General features: G+C 38.3%; 1 long non-coding RNA gene across 1 annotated transcript; it reads left to right on the forward strand.

Annotated features, from left to right (window-relative positions):
* The first annotated feature begins 210 nt into the window (after nucleotides 1-210).
* LOC122744287 lies at nucleotides 211-23,641 on the forward strand. Its single transcript, XR_006355063.1, has 4 exons — nucleotides 211-453; nucleotides 1,611-1,747; nucleotides 10,333-10,476; nucleotides 22,934-23,641. It is a non-coding gene; the product is annotated as an uncharacterized LOC122744287 (long non-coding RNA).
* The last annotated feature ends 954 nt before the right edge of the window (nucleotides 23,642-24,595 follow it).

Raw genomic sequence — 24,595 nt, forward strand, 5'->3', positions numbered from 1 at the left:
TTACAGAAATGGAGCCAGTGCTTCCCCTCCCCACCCCTCCCACCCCCGAGAAAATGGAAATGTCAGAGCCGGAGCAGCTTCATTTTTCTTTGCATGCTTAGGTTGCGTCATGTATTTGGGAAAAGCATAACTAACCCCTTGTGTTTTCTCAAAATAAACCCCATCAATAACGGCGTAGGCTGCCCATAAATCCACGGGAGGACTCGTGGATGCGCCATCAGCAGCCTGCGCTTCTTGGGGTGAGGGAAGGCACGGTTGGAGGGCAGGCAAAGTGTGATTATTGCTAACTCGCCGACGCAGCCCAGCGCCAGCGCCAGCGCCAGCGTCTGCTCCAGCTTCAACTCCAGGAGCGAGGGGCCGGCGGCCGCTGACTTCTCACTGTCTGCTGCGAGAGCCTGCAACCAACTTCTCGAGCTCGGCCTGGCTGTCCAGGGAGCCAGCCCTGGAGACAAGGTGGATTTTCTCAATTAGCTCCCTTTCCCACCCCCACCCCCAGTCCCATTTTCCAAAGTGGCCTAGTCTGGGTTTTCCAGCCCAGAAAGATAACGGGGAAGCATCAAACAGGTTGGAGGAGGCTGGATTTTTTTTTTTTTTTTTTTGCTAGAGGAACATGCCCCCTTGCACTGCGATTGTAATACAATCCTTCCTCTCTGGGGCCGCGCAAGCTACAGTGCAAAACTGTGTTTGAAACCTCTTTTATCATTCATCCTCTCCAGACTGAAATCATTTTTGACAACCTCTGCAGAAAACAAGCAGCTTTCTGGCTACTGGCGAGCCGATTAAAGGGAGGAAACACATGTTCACTGTCAGACAGAGCCCCTGGAGAAAGCATTGACAACCTTTTAACCCCCTTTCCCAGGGAAAGTGCCCAAATGTCTCTCTGGAACAAAACCCCCGCATTGTTTAAGCATCTTTTCATTTAATGTATGTTTTCCCGCTTCTTATGGCAAAATGGTTAAAAAACAGCCTTTGGTCTTTCCATTTTTATTTTGGACACCGGCTGACCCTTTCACATTCCGCTAAGGAAGATGGGAGGAAGAGTGGCATTAATAATGAACTGTGTCTTTTTCTTTCTTTCTTTCTTCCTTCCTTTCTTATTTTAAATGAACTGCCCCCACCCCCACCTCCCACACACTCTTGAAAAAACAGTGGGCCTATAGTCCAAATACCAACACATCGACTAGTTCAGTAACCTCTACAGTGATTTCTCCAAATCAGCCAAGAAGCTGCAGGAGTGAAATTTTCTGAACAGTAGGAAAGCTGAGGAGTGGACATTATTAGCACCCCAAGCTTTAAGAGCTGGCCATGGAAACTTTTGTGAACTTCATGACATTGTGCCAGGAAGCTCTGTACCTCTGTACATTACTTATGCATATGTTATCAAGCTGAATACTTTCCATAACTGCTTCAGTGGCTGCCAGAGGGAGAAGGAAAATGTTTGACTCAAAAGCTAAAAGTAGATATTTGGTGTCGGGAGTTTCTTTTTAAAACATCGTTTTAAAATGTTACTGGGTTTTTGTTTTTTGCTTTTGTTTTTGTTTTGTTCTGTAATTTGCTGGTTGTCAGTCCTTTAACCCTATAACATTACTATATTTTTGCCTCCCTAACAGTGCCTTGGAATGTTTTGTCTATTGTGAAGCTTTTGCTTTTGCGGCTGAAAGATTCAGTTCCAGGGGAGAGAGATGCCATAAAGTCGCTGCTCAGAAGAGGCTGGGGCTGGGAGATGTACTATCATTTGGCTACCGTGGTAAACCGTTCTCTGCTTGTGAACAATAACAGACTAAAGCATTCAGCAGATATTCAGGCATTCCATATGAAGTTTCCTCCAAGACTTCATTCCATTAGAGGTTTTGGTCACAATGCAGGTTGTAAATTGAAAATATCTACCTCCCCCAGATGCACTTATCCAATAAGAAATCAAGCATGAATTGTGTATGTAAGATAATGGAGATAGAAAAAGAAAAAAAATCCCATACCTGTCCTCAAGTAACTCACATTCTACCCCGATTTAATTAATTTATTTTTAAAATCATAAAAGTATTTTATTATTTTCAGTTACTTGTAAAGATGGTTTTCCACCTTTGCTTTTAATAAGATTTAGAGTTCCAAATTTTTCTCCTTCCCTCCCTTCCCTCCCTGTTCCCCAAGGCAGAAAACAATCTTATATAGGCTATATATGTACAATCACATTAAACATATTTCTGCATTAGTCATGTTGTGGAAGAATCAGAACAAAAGGGAAAAACCTCAAAAAAGAAAAACAAAAAAAGTAGAATCAGTATGGTTCAATATGCATCCAGATTCTACAATTCTTTTTTCTGGATTTGGAGAGCATTTTCCATCATGAGTCCTTCCTTAGGAATTATCTTAGATCATTGTATTGTCCAGAAGAATTAAGTCACAGTTGATCATCACACAATGTTGCTGTTACTGTGTATAGTCTTGTTCTGGTTCTGCTCACTTCACTTAGCATCAGTCCACTTAAGTCTTTCCAGGTTTTTCTGAAATCTGCCTGCTCATCATTTCTTACAGCACAATTGTATTCCTTTACATTAATATACCACAACTTGTTCAACCATTCCCCAATTGATGGGCATTGGCTTGATTTCAGATTCTTTGCCACCAAAAAGAGAGCTGCTGTAAATATTTTTGTTCATGTGGGTCCTTTTCCCTTTTTTATGATTTCTTTGGGATACAAACCTAGTGGTGTCTACCTGGCTTTTAACTCAGAATTCAAAGAAACTGCCCTTCCCATCACTATCCCCATAGTGATACCCATTTTCTCTTAAATCTTGAACATTAAAGTTTGCATACACATAAACAACCCTACACACATTTTCTTAGTGTTTCATCTTAAAAAAATAAATTCTTTGCCCTTTTAAAAATCTAAAACTTATCAAGTTTTTATTCATTACAGGCACCTCAAGATGAAATTTGGCAAGAAATTGCTTCAAGGGCAGTTCATATTCTTTCAGCTAAATAATACATACTTAATTTTTTCCTAACATACCTAAGTTATTTTTCCTCATGAAGAAATGAGAAGAATGAAGGAAGTTATAGTTTCCTTGTACCAGTAACAGAACAAATATATGCTGAAGGTTGATGATTATTTTGGGTAAAGAAATAACCTGGGGGCAGCTAGGTGGCACAGTGGATAGAGCACTGGCCCTGGAGTCAGGAGGACCTGAGTTCAAATCCGGCCTCAGACACTTAACACTTACTAGCTGTGTGACCCTGGGCAAGTCACTTAACCCCAATTGCCTCACCAAAAAAGAAAAGAAAAGAAAAGAAAAGAAATAACCTGTGAATTTGCTACAATATTTTAACAGGACATCCTTCTGAGGATTCTGAGGATAAATAGATTCTTTTCAGGCCTAGTTATGAAATTGGTAACTGACATCTTACAAGAATTCACAATGACCTAGAAGAGAGCTACTGTTTATGGGAATCAGGCAGAGAAAGCCTTTTGGATAAGCAGAAAGAATTTGCCTGCCATGAAAGTCTTTCTGATCCCCTAAATCTTCTCTTCTCTACCATCCTCTACTATCTAAACCTCTTGGGTCTACCAAGCTTGAAATTCCTCTAACATGTCTTTATTTCAAAACTTAAAATAAGGACTAAAATGCAAATAACCCTTGAAGAAGTGTCTAAAACTTACTTCACCATTTTTATACTCCAGTGCAGCGGGGCTTTCATACATATGGTTACTCCCTTCTATGGTACAGATTAAACCCCATCTACATCTTCTCATGCCATGGGACTCTTCCCCATGTCCTCCCACAAATACTTTGCTGCACTGGGTGTGCAGGGGTGGGAGGGAGTTTCTTCTTGGTTTCTTGCCATTCCATGGCAACCACTAAAGTCTATAAGTTGTGTATCTATTATCCCTTGACCTTACTATATGACTAACTCACCTTCTTTCCTGATTATATATATTTTGAAGGTCCTGCTTTGTGGGTATAATTCATCATGCTATATAATCTCCCCAATATGATCCCACTTTCTCCCATTCATTTCTGGCACCAGTTCACTGTTCATCTACAGTGTCTATATAAAATATACTGATAGGCTAGGTCTTTGGGCTATACAATTGCATAGAATAGTATTGTTAATAGACATTTTTCATCTTTTTTTTTCTTGTGTAGTTAGTGGGGAGTGTTTGTTTTGGTGGGGTGAGTAGTTTTTCAGGAATTTCTTTTGATAGCCAATATTATAGAAATATTCTTAAGGATAGAATAAAGGAGAGAAGAGGAGAAAGGAAAAAGGATAGCTCTATGATAACTCTTTTAGTGACTTTCAAAATAAAAATCCTTGAATTCATATCCATAGCTACTAAATAACATCGGAAAAATGTTCTTGTGACCAAAGTCCTTTGCAAAGTCAGTCGGGTCAATGGCAGAAGTTGACTGGATTATATCAGTGGGAATGTCATTAGAGAAGAGGGGATGCCATGGTTTGCTCCTGCACTCTCAGGACCAGACCCTTCCATCTGACTTGCAGTAGAAAGTTTCCATATGGACCTCTTCTTCCATTATAATAAGAGCTCCTTGAGAGTAGGGGGCTATCATACTTTTCTATTTGTATCCCCATAAATTAGGACTGCGCTTTGCACATTTGTTCATTCCTCTCAGTTGTGAAAGAATCATAACAAAAGGGGAAAACCTCAAAAAACAAAAACAAAAAATGTAGAATCAGTATGGTTCAATATGTATCCAGATTCTACAATTCTTTTTTCTAGATGTGGAGAGCATTTTCCATCATGAGTCCTTAGGAATTGTCTTAGATCATTGTATTGTCCAGAAGAATTAAGTCTAAAACAGTTGATCATCAAACAATGTTGCTGTTACTGTCCTGGTTCTGCTCACTTTACTCAGTATCAGTCCACATAAGTCTTTCCAGGTTTTTCTGAAATCTGTCTGCTCATCATTTCTTATAGCACAATAGTATTCCATTATATTCACATAACACAACTTTTTCAGCCATTCCTCAATTGATGGACATTCCCTTGATTTCCAATTTTTTGCCACCACAAAGCTGCTTTAAATATTTTGTACATGTGGGTCCTTTTCCCTTTTACTTCTATTTTTTCCTTTTTTTTTTTTTTTTGGAAAAGACACTGGAGTGATTCCTTCTCTAGCTCATTTTACAGATTATGGACTGAGGCAAACAGGGCTAAATGACTTGCCCAGGCTCACATAGGTAGTGTCTGAGGCCAGATTTGAACTTAGGAAGATGATGAGTCTTCCTGACTTTAGGCCATGCACTCTATGAATTGTGCCACCTAACTGTCCCTCTTTCCACATGATAAACTTTTTAATAATTTAAAAAAATTAATCATTCATTTATATAGCACCATTATTTTTATAAAGCACTTACCTACAAGATTATCGTGAGTTAGATAGGATAAACATTATTGTTAGCCATATTTTATGAGTAAAAAAACCTGAGACTCAGAGTAGTTTAATAATCTGTCCAAGGTTATACTGAAAAAATTTACTGGAATTAAAACCCAGGTCCCCCAACTCCAAATCTATCATCCTTCTCATTGAACCACACAATCTCTTTCCCTTTGTATAGGGTTCCTAATTTACAACCAAATAAAATTTTGTTCTCAAACTCCACCTATTTTTGTCTACTTTTCTCATCTTCTTCCCTTCCTTCTTCACTTCCCTGAGCCATATGCCCTTTTCCATTTTCTTTTCTCCTACCACTTAAAAGCCTAAATGACGACTATGAGAAGAGATAGAGAACAATTTCAGAGTTAGTGGTGGCAGAGGAATGCTGGTTTTACCTTTACTCTCCATCCTTACAATACTCAGTCATTATTTATTCCTTCCCTGCAATAATCAGTATGCCAGTGCCTTTCTGAGTGATGGATAAATGGTATAAAAACAATGATCCAAATATTTATGAAGAACAGATAGAGGAATTAAACATAGCCAAACCATTTTCTTTCTATGTCACATATTATTGGTTTTCCTCTAATTAAAAGTCACAATAGTCATTATCATTATACCTACATTTTCCCTTCTTTTATATTTAAATTGGAACCATGCTGCATGGTAAGAACATTAAATTCCATTCATTGTTCTCTTTCCATCCATTCCTCTTTTTTAAGGACTGTTACCTATTCTTAGAGACAACTTTTTTTTAACCTCACTAGAGTTTTTTGATGAAGAAATATTCAATATTGTCAGTCTCTTTTACATCACCAGGCTCTGTGTTTTTCTCAGTAAACTGAAGGACAAGCTGGTCTCTGGCACAGAAACCCACTGCAGTAGCCATAATGGGAAATTTTTGTCATCTGTTTCTGTGATTTTTCCTTGTTGACTGTCATTTACATTAACAGAAGATTTCTTCATCTGCAGAAGCTCTGGGCACTGGACTGTGATCTCCCCAGTGGTGATGCAAAGAGAACCAAAAACATTTCCATTTTTAGTTTCAGGGAGTACAAAGAGAAGGACATCAGAGACCAATCTAGAGGAACTCTAGCAGCTGCAGTTAGCTCAGTAATCTGCTCTTCCATTGCAGACATCAGTTATGAATAACAAAGGGGGATTCAGATCCCAGGGTTTGCTCTCATCCTAGTGACAGCAAATGTTTATGGCAATGGGCCATAAAGATTACTTGAGAAGGAAGAGAAGTGTAAACCCAGTACTGGGTTTGGGTAATCCAAAGGAAAAGAGAAGTTAATCTTATATGACCAATAAGTCAGGAATAGGAAGGAAGACTTAAAAATGTGATCAAATGTTGAGGAAATCCTGCTCCCTCGTCTCCCTTCCTCCTCATATCATAGCACATCTTATATCATGTCACATCACCCAGATACCTTGTTACTATTTCTTCCTTCACTCCTCCCTCACATAGGAAATGGTCCCTCTCTTTGCCAAGGGCAAACCTTTGGCATATGCACAAGTATTCCCAGTCTATCCTGTTTTCTCTAATGGATTGCCCCCCTCTATCATCTGCTCCTTGTCTATTGGCTGCTTCCCTACTGCTTACTAACATTCTCATGTCTTCCCCATCCTCCAAAAAAACACACTTGATTCCTCCTTCTCTATTAATTATTTCTCCTATATATAAACATATATTATCCCATGTTTCTTCTGCCTTTTAGGTTAACCTCCTTGCAAAGGTCACTTACTTTCTCTCATACCCTTTTTAACTCTATACAAGATGACTTCATACCTCATCATTCAACCAGACCTGCTCTCTCCAAAGTTACTAATCATTTCTTGTCAGATTTCTTAGGCTTTTCTCAATCCATAGCCTTTCTGACCTCTCTGAAGCCTTTGACACTGTCAAACATCCTCTTTTCCTCAATACTACCTCTGCTCTATGTTTTCTTGATAATGTTCTTTGCTGGTTCTCCTACTGCTGCAATCCTACTGCTGCATCTCAGTCTCATCAGCACCCATAGATTCAATGATCATCTCTATCCCGATGATCTATGGATCCGGGACCAATCTGTTTACTGACCTCTAGGCTCACTCTTACAACTACCCATTGAGCTAGATGCCCCATAGATATTTTAAATGCAACATGTCCAAGTCATTTTTTTTGCCCAAACCCTTCACTCCTCCTAACTTCCTTTTTACTATTGAAGGTCCCACCACTCTCATAGACATACAGGTTCACAACCTAGGTGTCATCCCTGGCTTTTCACTCTCTCTCACCCCACCCCAATATTCAGTCTATTGTCATGGCCTATCAAATTTTACCTTCATAACATCACTCACATATACCTCTTTCTTTCCTGCAACACTGGTCCCGCTCTGATTTAGGCATTCATCATCTCATGCCTAGATTATTGTTAAATCTGTCTTGTTGATGTGCCTGCCATGAGTCTCTCCAGCTGTCAAATTGATCTTCCAGTAGTACAAGCCTGACCAGGTCACCACACTACGTAATATAGAATCCCATTTTAAATCCTCTGTTTGACCTTCAAAGCCCTTCAAAACATGTCCTCCCCTCCCCCACCTCATTTCCAGTCTTCTATGGTTTATACCCTCCCCCATTTTATATGCCCACCCTGTGCTCTGGGGTCTAGTGGGACTGGCCTCCTAGCTGCTCCTTGAATGACACCTTACACCTCTACTCTCAGCATTCTGACTGTCCCCCTTTCCTGAAACATCTTCCTTCCCCACCTCTGAATCCTGGCTTCCCTGGCTTACTTCAAGTCCTAACTAAAATCCCATCTTCTGTAGAAAAACAGTACCCATCTCCCTTAATTCCAGTGTTTTCCTTCTGTTGATTATGCCCAATTATCATGTATCTAACTATGTATGCATAGTTGTTTGTATGTCTTCTCCCCCACGAGACTGTGAGTCCCTTGAGAACAGGAACTGCCCTTTGCTTTTCTTTCTATTCCAAACACTTAGCAGGATGGCTGGTATATAGCGGACACTTAATAAATGTTTATTGGCTAACTATTGACTGACTGACTGACTGACTGACTGACTGACTGACTGACTGACTGACTGAGTGGGACTCCTTACTTCAGTTATTCAAGACATGGGACTAGCTCCTTAGTGGTTAATTGCACTATGGCTTAGTACATCCCAAATCCCATTTAGATGATTTCCAAATGGGAACTATTATCAGAGCTGTCACTGGAGAGTCATGTGGAGCCTAGAGTCATTCATATAGGGGATGTGAGATTTAAAATTGGATATTAGATCATAAATCTCCCCTACTTAACCTTTCCCTTAATTTATCTCCCAAACTAGTAAATGGAAGCAGCTTTTGGTTTTCTAGATAGACCTTTTTATTTATAGTTATGATAGTCACAAGGTGAAGTTGATTAGAAGGATAGGAAAGTAGAAACACAATACAAATCGTCTTAAGTCTAAGCTTAGTCTATATTCCTTATAAAAACTCACCAAACCGACAAGGCCACCTTTGGAGAGAGAGTCTGTGCCGCGCCGTCAGGAGTCCCGCCAAGCAGGCAAAAGGGCTTACTCTCGTTCTCTCCCCCCCGGAAGTCAAAAACCCGGCAGGCAGTCTGACATGCGCAGCAGGTGGACTGTACCCGGCAGGCAGTCTGACATGCGCAGCAGGCGGACTGTTCATCTCCTCCCCAAAAGGGTGGTCCTTGAAAAACTGGCGTCTTTCAGTTATCCTAACCGACTGTTAAAAACTTTCATATTTTACCACAGGGAGGACTTGAAACAAAACACATGGTATATTCCTCTTACTTTTCTCATCTCCCAAACAGTTTTGTGTTTTTTTTGGTGAGGCAATTGGGGTTAAGTGACTTGCCCAGGGTCACACAGCTAGTAAGTATTAAGTATCTGAAGCCGGATTTGAACTCAGATACTCCTGATTCCAGGGCCGGTGCTCTATCCACTGCGCCACCTAGCTGGCCACAAACAGTTTTTAAAATTTGTATAGCATTATCAGTATATCTTGTATTTATGTAACCTTGATTTTGAAATATATCTCTCCTTTTGACTCCAGCAAAATATACCTTGCAAGAAAGATTAAGGGAGAGGGGTATATAAGGCAGTTGAGTAATGCTAATCAAACACATCAACTTAGTCTTGTAGCAAGTGCAACTTTCCATACCAATAGTCCCTTTCTTCTGAAAAAAATTACCCAAATATTCTTATAAGATAAAATAATTAAAATGAATGGCAACTGTAATCTTCAAGGGATGCAGAATGAAGTATATGTATGGACAGAGAGAAAGGGAGTATTTCCTTTTTTGGTTGTTCTTATTTATTTCATAGGGTTTGAGGAAGAAAGACATACAGAGTGATTTAACATATAACTTGGAACTTCTTCATTGGTCAATTAGAATCCATCATCCAATTAAATGAATAGAAGTGAGTTCTTACTTCCAATGAATCTCAGCAGGCCAAACCAGATAGTATACGAAAATATATGTAGATAAAATGAAATCACAAATAAATAGCAAGAAATTGAAGTGCAGGAGGTTACCTCAAAACCCATGCCTATATTGTTTCTCCTCCCTTGCCTCCAAAGGAAATTCTGAGTCAAATGCCCTTTTGCTCCTCTATGATTTCAATATAGCAGGATGACACAGTTTATTTAAATTCTTATCAGATCATTAGGGAATATTATTCATCGTTTCAGTTGGGTCACTCCCCTCTCCATCTCAGAGCTTCTGTTAGTAAACATCATCTTCTTGGGAACTGGAAATTTAAGACATCAGCCTGCATGTCTCTTCTAGTGTATCTTTGTACTCAGGGGTGTTGTAAGGCTCAAAATGAAATAATGGATATAAAGCACTTTGAAAACCTTAAACACTATCTAAATGCTGGTTGTTGTTATTGTTGTTACTATTATTTATTATTATTATTTCTCTAGGCACTGGACCTCCAATCTGGTGATCATTTCATTCCCCAAGCCTTCTACTCTATTCCTCCTGAGCTCAAACAAGGTTTACAGAGAAATACAGGGACATGTTGATAAATGATTAATAACAGGCACTTCCCTCCCCCACCAAAAAAGGTATGCACATATATTTTTTAAGCTTAATTTGTAATTTTAACACTTTGTCAAGCCTATACAGTAAAAAAAAAAAAGCAATGAATTAAGTCCTGATTTGTATCAATTGCTGAATTTTGAGGTGCCGATGCTCACACTGAAAACAATGATTTTTGAATGCCAGTTAGATCTGCCTTCCACCCAGCCATACTTGCATCCATATCTCACCAGTCCAGGGCTCCAATCCCTCATCTGTGCTCTGAGTCTGGTCTAAATGTCATTGCTTATTTCTTATTCATTTCTTTTTCTAGTTTCTACTACCCTGCTTCTTCAACCCCTGTCTCATCCTCCCTCCCTCTCCTCTGATATTTCCCTATTCCTTTCACACTCTCTATGCTGGAAGCATACTCCTTCCGCTACAGCCAGTGTGCATTTTGGTTGATACCATGCAAGAAAGGCCATGCATAGGCCTCTGGGAAATGTAGTCCAATGAGAAAATGAGGTTTATATAGGAATTCCCACCCTAGCAACCTGCACATGGGTCTCATGTCTTTTGTAGGACCTTCTTTGCTCTGTAGGCTACTTAACTGAGGTATAATCAAGTTTGACCTTCCTAAAGTTCAGATGCTGTTGTGAACTGACATCCTCTATGCCTCTGTGGATGGCTCATTACAAGTACACAGGTTGGGATGTGGATGGTCCATGACCAATTCTATAAAATCAACTATGAAAAATTCAAAGCACTCATCTTACTAGCCTTGGGTCAGCAGTATAATCCATGTATATAAAAGGATATCAATTGAGATCATTGGATTATTGCTCTCAAAATAAAAAACCATGACCCATGCTATCTATTTAACATACTAATTGAACAAATTATTGGAGTCAAATTGGTTTTGAAGGGAAAGTCTGCTAAATTTCCTGGCAAAGATCAAATTTATCTCCCAGGTCTGATGTTTGTAGCTCAAATACTCGATTCCACTTTCTGCTAGCCATTTTACTCAAAGGCAGCATTAAAATTTTTTTAACCATATGCAGTTTCAAATATGTAAGATAATTTTAGTGGTTAAATTGGTAACCATTTATAGGTCAGAATCTAAAACAAATAACAAAATGCCTAATTACCAGTTATTTGTTGAAATAAGGACACGCAGACTTTTAGTTGAAATGACATAGAAAAAAAAAGTTACTCTGTATCATTCATATAGAATAAACAACCTCTGGAGTCATAACTCTGGAGGTGATGAAGTTGAGCCCATTAAATATACAAACATGATAGTCTAAGTTCTAGTCACAAAATTAAAATTTTAGCACTAGAAGGGATCTTTAGAAATTACCTATCCCAGGGGTGTCAAACTGGAGAGTAGAGCCTGAAGCAGATTAAAATGTGATTGGGAGGGGCAGCTAGGTGGCCCAGTGGATAGAACACTGGTCCTGGATTCAGGAGGACCTGAGTTTAAATCCCGCCTCAGACCCTTGACACTTACTAGCTGTGTGACCCTGGGCAAATCACTTAACCCCAATTGCCTCACCAAAAAAAAATGTAATTGGGAAATGTTTAACAACAACAAAAAACCCATAATACAACATAAATAATGTTAATTTGGAGTTTTATGAATCGTTATGCAGCCACAGGAATGTGTTTCTATTTGATCTAGACCAGGACTTATTAAACTTTTTTTCCATTTGCAACCCCTTTTTGTCTAAGAAAATTTTAGGTGACTCCAGGTATATTGGTATATAAAATAGGTATACATAACCTTTTACTGTTGGGGTCATGGCCCACCATATAATAAACTTTTTTTTTTTTTTTAGTGAGGCAATTGGGGTTAAGTGACTTGCCTAGGGTCACACAGCTAGTAAGTGTTAAGTGTCTGAGGCCGGATTTGAACTCAGGTACTCCTGACTCCAGGGCCGGTGCTCTATCCACTGCACCATCTAGCTGCCCCAATAAACTTTTATCTAGAATAACTTTCTCATTTTATAAATGAGGAAACTGAGTCCCAGAGAGGTTGACTTACCCAAGGTCATATTGGTAGGAAATAGGAGAGCTAGGATTCCAATCTAGGTCCTCCAACTCCAAATCCAGCATTATTTCTCTAGCACCATTCTACAAACACAGCAAATGTTGTTTCACGGGATCCTCAGAATAATCCTCTGAGGTGAATACCATTAGTATATCCATTTAGTGGATTAGATAACTGAAGGTTAAGAAGCTAAAATGATTTGCTTACAATAGGAGATCTGAACATAGATATCCGCTAATTCCAAATTCAGTATTATCTTTAGTTTTCAAAAAATTAAACAATATTTATTTTCCCTCTTTTCTGCCCCCATCACTAACTACCTCTTCCATTGGAAGAAAGGAAACAAAAACAAAACCCTTATAACAAATATGTGTAATCAAGGAAAAAAATTCCACATTGACCATGTCTAAAATATGTCACAAATACATGGCACATTCTTGTACCTTGAGTCAATCACATCTTTTTGAAGGTGAGTATCATTCTAAATTGTCCAACCTCTGGAATTGTGGTTGGTCAAAGTTATTAAGTCTTGTGATGTTGTAGTTATTGTACAAATTGTCTTTTGGTTTCTGCTCCTCTCTGTATCAATTCATAAAAATTTTCCTAGGTTTTCCTGAAACCATCTTTTGTGTCATTTCTTATGACACAAGAGTATTTCAGTACATTCATATGGCATAATATGCTTAAGCATTCACCAATTGATGGTGACCCCCTTGGTTTCCCAGTTAACTTGCCTCTATAGCGAGAACTACTATAAATATTTTTTTACATGGATCCTTTTACTCTTTGTTTGTTCTCTTTGAAATATAGGCCTAATAATGGCATTTCTGGGTCAAAGGTTTAATAACTTTTTTGGGCATTGATCCAAATTGCTTTCCAGAATGACTGGGCCAATTCATAGCTCTACCAAGAGCCCATTAATGTACTGAGACATTTTCCTGAAGCACTTCCAGCATTTATCATTTTATTTCTTTCTTTCCTTCTTCTTTTTTTTTTTTTGGTCAACTTGGCCAATTTGATTTGCGTGTGATAGAATCTCAGAGTTGCTTTAATTTGCAATTTTTCCAATTATTAGTGTTTTGGAACTTTTTTTTTAATATGGCTATTGATAGCTTGGATCTTTTTTTTTTTTTTTTTAGTGAGGCAATTGGGGTTAAGTGACTTGCCCAGGGTCACACAGCTAGTAAGTGTTAAGTGTCAGAGGCCGGATTTGAACTCAGGTACTCCTGACTCCAGGGCCGGTGCTTTATCCACTGTGCCACCTAGCCGCCCCAGCTTGGATCTTCTTTTTGAAACTCTTGAGCATTTATCATTTGGGGAATGACTCATCCTTATAAATTTGAATCAGATCCTTATATATTTTGAACATGAATCTTTTATCAGAGAAACTTACTATAAATTTCCCCCTCTCCTGCCTCACTTCACTATTTTCCTACTTTAGCCTATATTGGTTTCTTAATTTTAAATAACCAAAATTGTGCATTTTATCTCCTGTTTCTACCTTTGTTTAGTCTCAAATTCTTCCTTTAATAGATATGAAAATTAATTTCTTCTTTGCTCATCTAATAATCTTTACTATCTAAGGCATGTGTTCATTTAAGCCTTATATGCGGTGTGAGGCATTGGTCTAAACTTAATTTTTCCTGGAGTTATTTCCAGTTTTCCAGGTAGTTTTTGTTGATGCTGAGACCATATGCTAATTGCAGAAAGCTAAGTGGTACAGTGGATAGAGTGCTGGGCTGGAAGTAAGGATGACTTGAGTTTAAATATGATTTCAGACACTTAGTAACTGTGTGACCCTGAGAAAGTCACTTAACTTTTGTCAACCTCAATTTCTTCATGTATATAATGGGGGTAACAATAATGCTTACTTCTCAAAGTGGTTGTGAGGATCAAATGAGATCCTATTTGTGAATCATTTAGCACAGTGCTTGGAACATAGTAGACAATGCTTATTCACTTCTCTTCTCCCTTTCAAGTAGGTGGAGTATTTAAATTTATCAAAGTCCCAGGGATACATGGTTTATTTATTTCTGTCTGTTGAGTACTGAATCTATTCCACTGACCAATATTTTTATTATTTTTATCAGCAGCAAATCAATGAGATGATTACTGATTTGTAGACTAGAGATGTGGCCAACACTCTTTTCAATACACCATACAAATGAACATTCTTATATGAGGGGGAATTGAGTGAACCATACTGACTCCATCTTGTGACTCAATTCTGGAGCTAGCTCAATTCTCTTTCTATTCAATTTTAGATCTATTACAATTTCTGTCTTGTGAAAAAACTTTATTCAATTGTGAAAATTGTGAAAAAAAACTTTATTGCATTGTTTGAACCTAGCCCTAAATGGCTGGGAAGCTGGAGCACCTTCACCTATTGCTTTGAGACTCTTAACTAAGGACCAAGGTTTTGTTGACCAGAAACCCAGTGAGATCCAAAGATTGATGTAAGGAGTTTTCTTACAATGATACATCTCAAGCAGCCCATGTGTTTTATCTGAAAACTGGCTTCATGTTGGGCAATCAGTTATTGTTTCCATGTTGCTTTGATTGAATACAGACACTTGGGGTGGGGGGGTGGAACGCCACTTTTCTAATTTTAGGGAATTATATTCATTTACTCTTCCACTCCCAACTTGTAAAGCCCCTAATCTTTCCTCAAATTTGAAATCAGATTAACCAATCAATTCTTAATTCTCTCACCAACCAAGAAAGAAGAAATATGTATGTAGAGGGGAAAAATATGCATCTACTCTCTGATTGTATGCAGTACATTGAATGATATGTAGCACATGGTATAGATAGATTCAATTCAACAAATATTTATTAAGTGACTACTATGAACAGGGTACTCTGGTAGATAGGAGAGGACATACAAATGGATGTATGAGATCAATGATGTAAGTTTTACCTTTAGTGATGAACATTTCACCCCATCCATGCCTTCTGATCCTATATGGCTCTTGTCCATGTGCTGCTACAAGTTTTCTAACAATGTGTTATGAAATTTTCTCAAATCCTCTTGCTTCTCTTGACATCACAAGGATATCAATGCACCACACAGGCTCTCCATCTTTCATCTTGCATGAGACTAGTCCCTCTTTTTCTAACACATATTTCTTTGATGATATTTTTTGTAGTGTTTTTCCTTTGCCATCCCTTCTTTGGGATGTGTTGCAGTCTACTCATACCCACCATAAACCCCATATTGTCCCTTTGCTGATCCTCACCTTTGAGATTTCAGAGATCATCGTGTTCTATCTATAATGCAGTCATAAGTCAATAGGAATAATATTAATCTTCAGAATATAGGCATTCATTTCAGGCAGAAACTTGAGGTCATCAAAAATATGTTGCTATTTCCCCAAGGCAACTCAGCCCATTATCCTCCTCTTTAGCTTTTGGCTCGGCTCTTCATCCAGTTGCAGCATCATGCATAAATGTCACAGACATAAATGTGTATGTATATGTGTATAGATTTAAATATATGCTTATATGTACACACATAGTCATACTTTTCCTAATGGAGGAGCTCTGTGCATGGTATATACAACTGCCCATCCTAATCTGGACAATAGACTTTCTGAAATCACGTTGTTTTTCCTGTTTTAAGATGACATTGTACTGATTGAATCAAGTCCCAGTTAATCGCCATAAGGCTACATGACATCTGTAATCATTAAAAAGCACTTGGCCTAACTATCAACAAAGGAAAAAAAATAAATGAATAAAATGAGAATTATATATATGGCAATGCCAACACAACTTTGAAACTGGTTATTAATGCTTGAGAAGGGGGTGGGTTAGGAAGAGGGAACAAGCATTTATTAAACACCTACTTTGTACCAGGCACTGTATCAAGCACTTTAGAAATATCATCTCATTTGATCCTCGCAAAACCACTGTGATGTAGGTGCTATTATTATCACCATTTTACAGATGAGAAAACTAAGGTTGATGAAAGTCCATTGACTTGCTCAGGGTCATCCAGTGAGTGAGTAACTTATTTGATTTTCCTAACTCTAGGCCAATTGATCTATTCCCTATTCCGCTTAGTTGCCGAGGAGAAATGGATGGAAGAAAAGACATCAACAAGTTCATACAGAAATTAATGAGGAGTCCAAAAGAGACTAAAATTGCCTTGGTCAGTGAATATTGATTTATTTATCAAGCAGAGAAACAGGGTTGTCAAGGACAGCATCAATCTAGAAAATAAATTCATTTGTAAGATCAAAAGCTTTTTATACTTAATAAATGGTCAGTACAGTGTGACCTTGTATTCCAGTTCTTTGCCAATAGAAATGTGCTATTATGAATATTTCGGTCTGCATTGGTCCTTTGTCTCTGTCTCTGATTTCCTTGGGGGTACATGCCTAGTAATAGGATTGACAGGAATTCCCTAATAAATAAAGTGGTCAAAAGATATAAACAAATAGTCCCTAAACCGATCTGTAAACTATAATTGACTGCATGAAAACATGATGTAAATGATGACTAGTCAGAGAAATGCACTGCTTTGGTCATCCGGTTACCATGTGTTAAAGGTAGAACCTGACTCACAAGGCAATCTCTTTTAGCCTCCCAGTTTCTTTTGATTTAATTTAGAAGGTATTACTTGTGTTCTGGAGAGAATTTCTCAACATTTTTGTTCTGTGCAACAGATCAGTGTTTGCATCAGGCCCCACAAAGATAGGATCATAATTATAACACCTAAAGGGGTCTTAGAGGTGACCTGATCCAACCTCTCATTTATGTGAGGAAAGTAATGTCCAGTGACTTCAAGATTCAAAATCATGGAGGTAACACACAGCAAACCCAGTTTTGATCCCCAGAGCTCTGACAGCGAATCCAGTGGAGATACTGAGATGAAAATGAAATAATGTTTTCTCTCAAGGAGCTCTCATTCTACTAGGGAGATGTAGCATGCTTACAGATAAGTAAACAGGAGATACTTTGATGGAGAAGGGCACACTGACAGTAGAGGAGAGGGAGAAATCAGTGAATGCTACATGGAAGATAATCAATCTTCTTTTATTTCAAGTGAATAGTAGACCTGTATAACAAGATACTTTCTCAAAGCATTTATAGATATTATGTTGGAACTTGCTTCCCATGCAATTGGAGTTTCTGTATTTTATACTGCTTCCATCTTAATGGATATTTGATCACATGGACAGACGTCCATGTCAAATTTGTGCCTGGCAGATTACATATAACACTGGCAAAACTCCCCCAGTGCAGCCTGAACCATAATGAAATGTAATTGGGAAACCAAATCAATAAATACACAAAGATACACTATAGCATAGATAACGTAAATTTGGGATTTTCTATGTCAATATAAGAGCATCAGGGATTCCTTTTTATTTGAGTTCAACACCACTATCTTTAGGAGATTGTGTCCACACAAGTAACCAAATAACCTTTGGTCAGCGACTTTGGTAATCTCATAGAAGGAATACCATGAGTAGGACATAAACTTCTTGCCCCTGCCTACTGCGCTGAACCTATCCCTTGTCAATCCCCTAATTCCCCCTGCTCTTCTGGGATTTATTATCACTTCTCCTATACAATATAGATGAGTGTGTGCATTCCTTAGGAAACCAATCAAATCACACTTGTACACATTTTTCTTTTCATTTTTGTTTTCTTTTCCCCGTGTGACTATCCCAAGGCTTTGCCTTAGATTTATAGGAGTCAAGAGTCCATCTCTTTTCTCCAAACCCTCTTTCCTGGGTTTGCTAACTTTGTTCTGTCTGTCATCCTGAGAACTATTTCTCATGCCTGGCAGAACTCTGGTGAAGCTTCTGTCTTCATTTTCCTTCTTCTCACTGTCTGGGAGTTTGGGCTTAAACTGTAGATGAAAAAAAATGTAATAGGCCGTTATTCAAGAAGACAGACATTGTATAGAAAATGAAGGTGTCTGTGGCTGTGGATGGGTCAATGTCATTAAGTTGAGCATGGTGATTATTTGCTAACAGACAGTCGAATACTTATATGATGCAATTTGAAGTACATGTAATAATCACCTATGAATCACCTATTAATGTCTACAAATATTCAGTTAATCATACATTCCTCTCCTTGAAGTATTCTTATAGGAACATAAGAAATCAGTCAGTGCCATTGCCTAGATAACATACCACTTATGGATTTTGAAGTACTTTACCCATACCATAAACTTGAATTCCCTCTTAGGATGGCTAGATGGCACAGTGGATAAAGCACCAGCCCTGGATTCAGGAGGACCCGAGTTCAAATCCAGCCTCAGACACTTGACACTTACTAGCTGTGTGACCCTGAGCAAGTCACTTACCCCTCATTGCCCAGTCCCCTCCCCCCAAAAGGTGATGAGATCATCAATAACATATTGGACAGGACATCAATCAGAAGCCATCTAGTCTAACTTCCTCATTTTATAGATTATAAAACTGAGGCCTAGAGAAGTTCCAATCTGGTTCAGGTTGTATTGGAAGTTTTGCTTTCCTTGTATATAGCCTGCCAGCCACAAATTTGACTCCTCTGTCCATGTGACCAAATATCTATTAAGAAGAAAAAAGCAGCATAAAATATAGCAACTCCATTTTCATGGGAAGCGAGTTCCAAGATCAAACAAGTACTAGTAAGTAGTAGAGGCTAATGTGAAACCAAGACCTCTAGCTAGAGATCGATATATAAACAAACATTTATTTAATCCCTACTATATGCCATGCACAGTGTTTGACATGGGAGATTCAAAGATGAAAATACTCTTGTCCTGAAGGAGCTTACACTACAAAGGGTGCCACATATACACATGTAAGTATATACAAAATGGTGATATGAAATATATATAAAGTAAATACTGGAAAATGTTAGGGAGTAGGAACTGGGAGATTTAGGAGGGCCTCATGGAGGAGGTAATGGGGTATTAAAAGGTAAAGGTGAGGAGGGAGTGAATTCCAGGCATTAAGGACACTCTCTACAAAGACACAGGGATGCATAGTGTGTGTGAGGAACAGCAATGTCAGTTTGGTTAAATTGATGACTTTGTGAAAGGGAGTAATGCATCATAATATAGGAAAAGTAGGTCAGAGCCAGGTTGAAAAGGTCTTTAAATGCCAAACAACAGAGTTTGTTCAGGTTTTTTTGTTTGTTTGTTTGTTTTTGCGCTAGAGCCAAGAGGAAGCTACTGGAATTTAATGATCAGGGGAGTGATATGGTCAGACCTGTGCTTTATGAATATCCTTTTGGCAGCTGAGTGGAAGTTGGATTGGGAAGGAGACAGATCAATGAGGAGGCTGTTGTCATAGTCTGGTGGGAGGGATGGGGGTCTGAACTGGAGGGGTGTGTGTGTGGCTGTAGAGAAGGGGTTACATGCTATAAATGTTGAGAAGGTGAAATCAATAAGATCTAGCAGATGAATAGGTAGGTAAAGTGAAGAAGGGTGAGGAGGAAAGGATAATTTCAAATTTTGAATTGGGGTACTATAAAGATGGTGTTGCTGTGGACAGAAATAGCAAAGTTCAGGAGACTAGTATGATTGAAGAAACGGCACTGCTTCTATATGTACCAGAAAATATTGTCAGCCCCATTTCATTGGAACAAGGGCTAGTCCATGTGCTCATCATTATTCACAAAGCAAAACTGAAAAAGAAGAATAGACTTCCCTGTAATAAAAGTAGATATATTATCAGTCTTTGGATCCTATCTTCTATGAAGTTTTCCTTGCTCACAAGCATCCATGGTAATCTTTGCATCCTCTGTGTTCTTATATTGTCTGAAACATTGATATTCACTGTCTTGCACAATCGTGATGTCCTTTCACGTGTCTAATCTATACAACTAAATTGTAAACATTTCGAGGGCAGGGACTATTTTTTAATGATGAACAATTCCTGGCAAGTAGGCAATGAGTTTGTTGCTTGATTGGCTTGAATGAATTCATGACTAAATTCTGCTTTGTGAAGAAACTCAACCTGTTCAACAAAAGAGATTACATTAAGGATGCTTTCTCATTCTGACCTGGCATATCAGCTAAGTGGTAAGGCAGATAGAGCACTGGACCTGGGAACAGGAAGATGTGACTTCAAATCTGACCCGAGAAATTTATTACCTTGTGAACTTAGGCACACAAGATCATACTTTTATTTGCCTCAGTTTCTTCAACCATAAAATTGGAATGACAAGAGCATTTCTCTTCCAGAGTTGTTGTGAAGGTCCCATCAGATTTTTGTTGTTGTTCACTTGTTTCAGTTGTGTCAAACTCTTTGTGACCCAATTTGGGGTTTTCTTGGCAATGATACTGGAATTAATTTGTTATCTCCTTCCTCTGGCTCATTTTATAGATGAGTAAACCAAGACAAACAGGGTTAAGAGACTTGCCCAGGGTCACATAGCTAGTAAGTGTTTGGGATCAGATTTGAACTCGAAGAGATGAATCTTCCAGGCTTCAGGCCCAGTGCTACATCTACCACACCACCTACCTGCCCTAACATGAGTTAATATATATAAAGTGCTTTGCATCATGCTTGGCATATAGTAGATGCTTAATAGATGCTTGTTTCCTTTTTGTATCATATGTGCTTCTCAGAAAAAATCTATCTATGTCAATAGGAGAAAGAATCTTCAGTGGAAACAAGACTCTCACAGGGACCTCCTTTAATCACAACAACACACATACTTTGTGTAGCACTGTATGATTTACATAGAGTATATAAAGATGAAATTATTTGACCAAAATCTTTATTCTACTAATTGTTTAATTTATTCCATTTCCCACCTCTGTGAATGAAAAAGGGCAATGGCTTTTTGCTGTACAAGAAATTCCTCCTGTCCTTATCTCTCTGTTCATCACAATTTTATATTCTGAGCAGCAACTACATCAAAACATGCTATGGCTGGGATTCAAGATTGGACATCCTCTGCATAGATGGATGGATAGTCATGGACACTGAAAAGTCCTAAGGCTGGTGAAATGAGCAATGCAATACCCTAGATAGAGAATAAGGGATGAGGATTGGTTATGGTTTGAGCATTGGGTAGATAACCAAGGAATGATTGCAGTTTCATTTTAGATCGATGATCTCCAGTTTTTATTGTCACCTGAAAATGATGCTCCTCTTTTGATTATCTTTGTATTTCCCCTCGTGCCTAGCCCAGTATATCAAATGCAGTAGGTACTTCACAAGTACATGTAGGATGAATGAACATATGCATGTTTCAATGTCCTCCATTTTTTATTTGGTGGTAGAAGATTGGGTTCTTATTGGATTTCACAGCAACCCCATGCAGTAAATACTAGATACATTATTATTCCTAATTTATAGATAAGGAAACTAAGGTCAAGAATTTAAGTGACTTAAGGATCATATTTGAACCTGGGTCTTCCAGGTCCTTCACTGTATCCACTATGATACACTGACTGTCATAGCATGAAAGCTCACAGAAATGCATTTCACCATATGACAGTGATAGTTTGCTGTCTGATCCCCAGTGTTTCATAAGTTATGTTTTTCTTAAGAAATGAAACAGAAACTGTGTGTGGTTCCATCTCTTTGAGATTGCAAAGGCAGTGCTAAGTTAATGATGTTTTTAGTTCTACAGGAAAAGGTCACAAAAATGAACCTATAGGCTGAATCAGGTTCAATGTCTTCTTTATTCTCCTGAGTTTCTTTGAAGCAAGAAAATCCTTTTGAGCCCAACAGAAGCTCCTGACCCCAAGCTGTTAAGATTATCTAGCCCTACTCAGGTAGGCCTCACTCCCCACTCACAAATCTAATTACAATGACTAATGCAGGCCTCCTAATCAAATGTGGAGAAAGTTAAAGATGCTCTGGTTGGGTCTGTCAGTCATAGTAAGACCATCATTAGTTACTATTTTAATGGTTCATTTGATTAAATGCTAAGCTATTGTCTTGTAATTATGTGTATTCAGTGGAAAAATACTCAAGTTCAATTAGGAATATATCTTTTGCTGCACTAGGTTTAATGAAGTTGCAATATCACCATAATAAGAAAAGAAGAATGATTTTTTTAAAACGGCAATAGAATTATTTGCAGAGAAGTAGCTAGCATGTGTAATCTGATGAGCTCATTTAAATGGTTCAACTGTTGATCAAAAAAGCAAATTATATAAGTGGATACTGCAACCCAGAAACATGTGGACACAGCTGGAGTGTCATGTGTCACAGCCCCAGTCAATGCCAGCTGGCATTCAAACAAAGACAGGCCGAGCCAAACAATCGCTGTTATTCATAACAGCAAATGTGCATTCAAAACACACAGTGCAGGCTTTATAAAATAACTCCGTATTCAAATGCACCCAGGCTGCTGAGTTGTTTTTTCATCGCACAGTGCTGCATGCCAGGCCAACATGGCCAATCAACTCTGCTGTCCAGAAGCTCTTGTCTTTACCCAATTAACCAAATCACTGTAACGTTTAGAGTTCTCCATGCATTTTGCAGAGTGAAGTCCAACCAGAGGCTTCCCTGGGACAGCCAATACTCCTCAAGAAGAAATCTGCTTCAGTTCTTTTGAACAGCACATGTTATATTAAGCTATTGCACACAACATGATGTGAAGACCTCTCTACACAGACCTGCTTTCAAGTCCAGCTTTAGAATTAGAATGGAACAGCTGAATGTCCTTGCAATGGTTTGTGGGAACAGGAAGACTTCCAGCCTGTGACCTGAGGAAGTATGGGGACATACTGGTGGGAGTCAACAAGTGTTCAGTTGTTTTTGCTGTTATTTTATTAATGAATTAATTTGTTCATTCATTCATTCATTCACTTATTTATTTTTTGCTTTCTTGGAGAGGTGGGGAAGCAGATAAACAAATTACATACAGAAAGATGATGTTAAGAGATTGATGAAGATCCCTGAATATTGTCAGTGTCACCATCCAGTTATTGCCCTAAAGATGTGGGAAATAAAGTCAAGTTATTGTTTCAAATTCCTCACCTATTTTCTTAAATATAAAAATGACAATACTAGTTTATGTGCCATTTTATTTCAGCAGGCATGGGGTTGGGTCCAATCAAGTGTTGAAATACATTTGTAGTAGAACCAAAAAATAAAACTGCTATCAAGTCACTCAATATCTTAGGTATCAGTTTCCTCATCTGTAAAAAATTTTAAAAATTGAATATATCTATTTGGTATAATAGGTATTAAGTTTATACTACATATCACTACTGTTATAATACAATTAATATTAAATATAATAAATAGGTACAATAAATACTAAAATACTTGTATTACCTAATTCATAGACTTTTGTATTTGTGAAAATATTTTGTAAACCTTAAAGGGCCATAGAAATGTTTCTATTGTTGTTTTTGATGCTGCTGCCGTCATAATGGCAATTATTTTTTTTCAGATGTTTCCAGCAAAGTTTCATACCAGAGCCACATTTAACCACAATACCATAGAGTCCGTGGTGCATAAGCTCTGGAAGCAAATGTTTCAAGTGTGCTCATTTCTTTGGGTAAGCCGTTTTGCACCAGGAAAGAAAGACAACATAGTACAGTGGAGAAAGCCTAAGAGATATGTGTTCAAATTCCTGACTCTCTGATTAACTTACTGTGGGATCATGGGCCAATGACTTCCCCTTCCTGGCTTTCATTGTCTCATCTATAAAAATGATAATACCTGTTCTACCTACTTCATAAAGTTTTTGTTAAGATCAAATTAGAAAACATATGAGAGTGCATTGAAAAATACAAAGCACCCTCCAAATGTATGGGATTAATGAAGGAGCTGAGGATTGGTTAGCAATAGGGGGAAAGGGTTAAGGAGTGGGAAATAATGGTCCCTTTGCTTAATCCTCTGCGCACTGCTGCTCCTTCCCCCAGAACGTCTTTTAAAAACAGGCTCAATTTTAAAGTCAAAAGTGTCTCCCTTCCCCTGACTTAAGAGGGTCTCTAGGAAGGATTTGCAAAATTTTAACAGCTGGCAAGAGCAAAATGGTTCGCATTATTTTGTTTACAAGTAGCCTTCTTTCAGTGACTGATGCTTCAGTCATACAAGATATGGTTTCAATTTTGCCTTTGAAACCTCGAAGCAGCCGCAGTGGTAGAAGCTGGTCCATGATGTATCTGTAGATCCTATTCTGGTGAGTTGTGA

This window comes from Dromiciops gliroides, chromosome 2 (genome assembly GCF_019393635.1).
Source record: "Dromiciops gliroides isolate mDroGli1 chromosome 2, mDroGli1.pri, whole genome shotgun sequence".
NCBI lineage: Eukaryota > Metazoa > Chordata > Mammalia > Microbiotheria > Microbiotheriidae > Dromiciops > Dromiciops gliroides.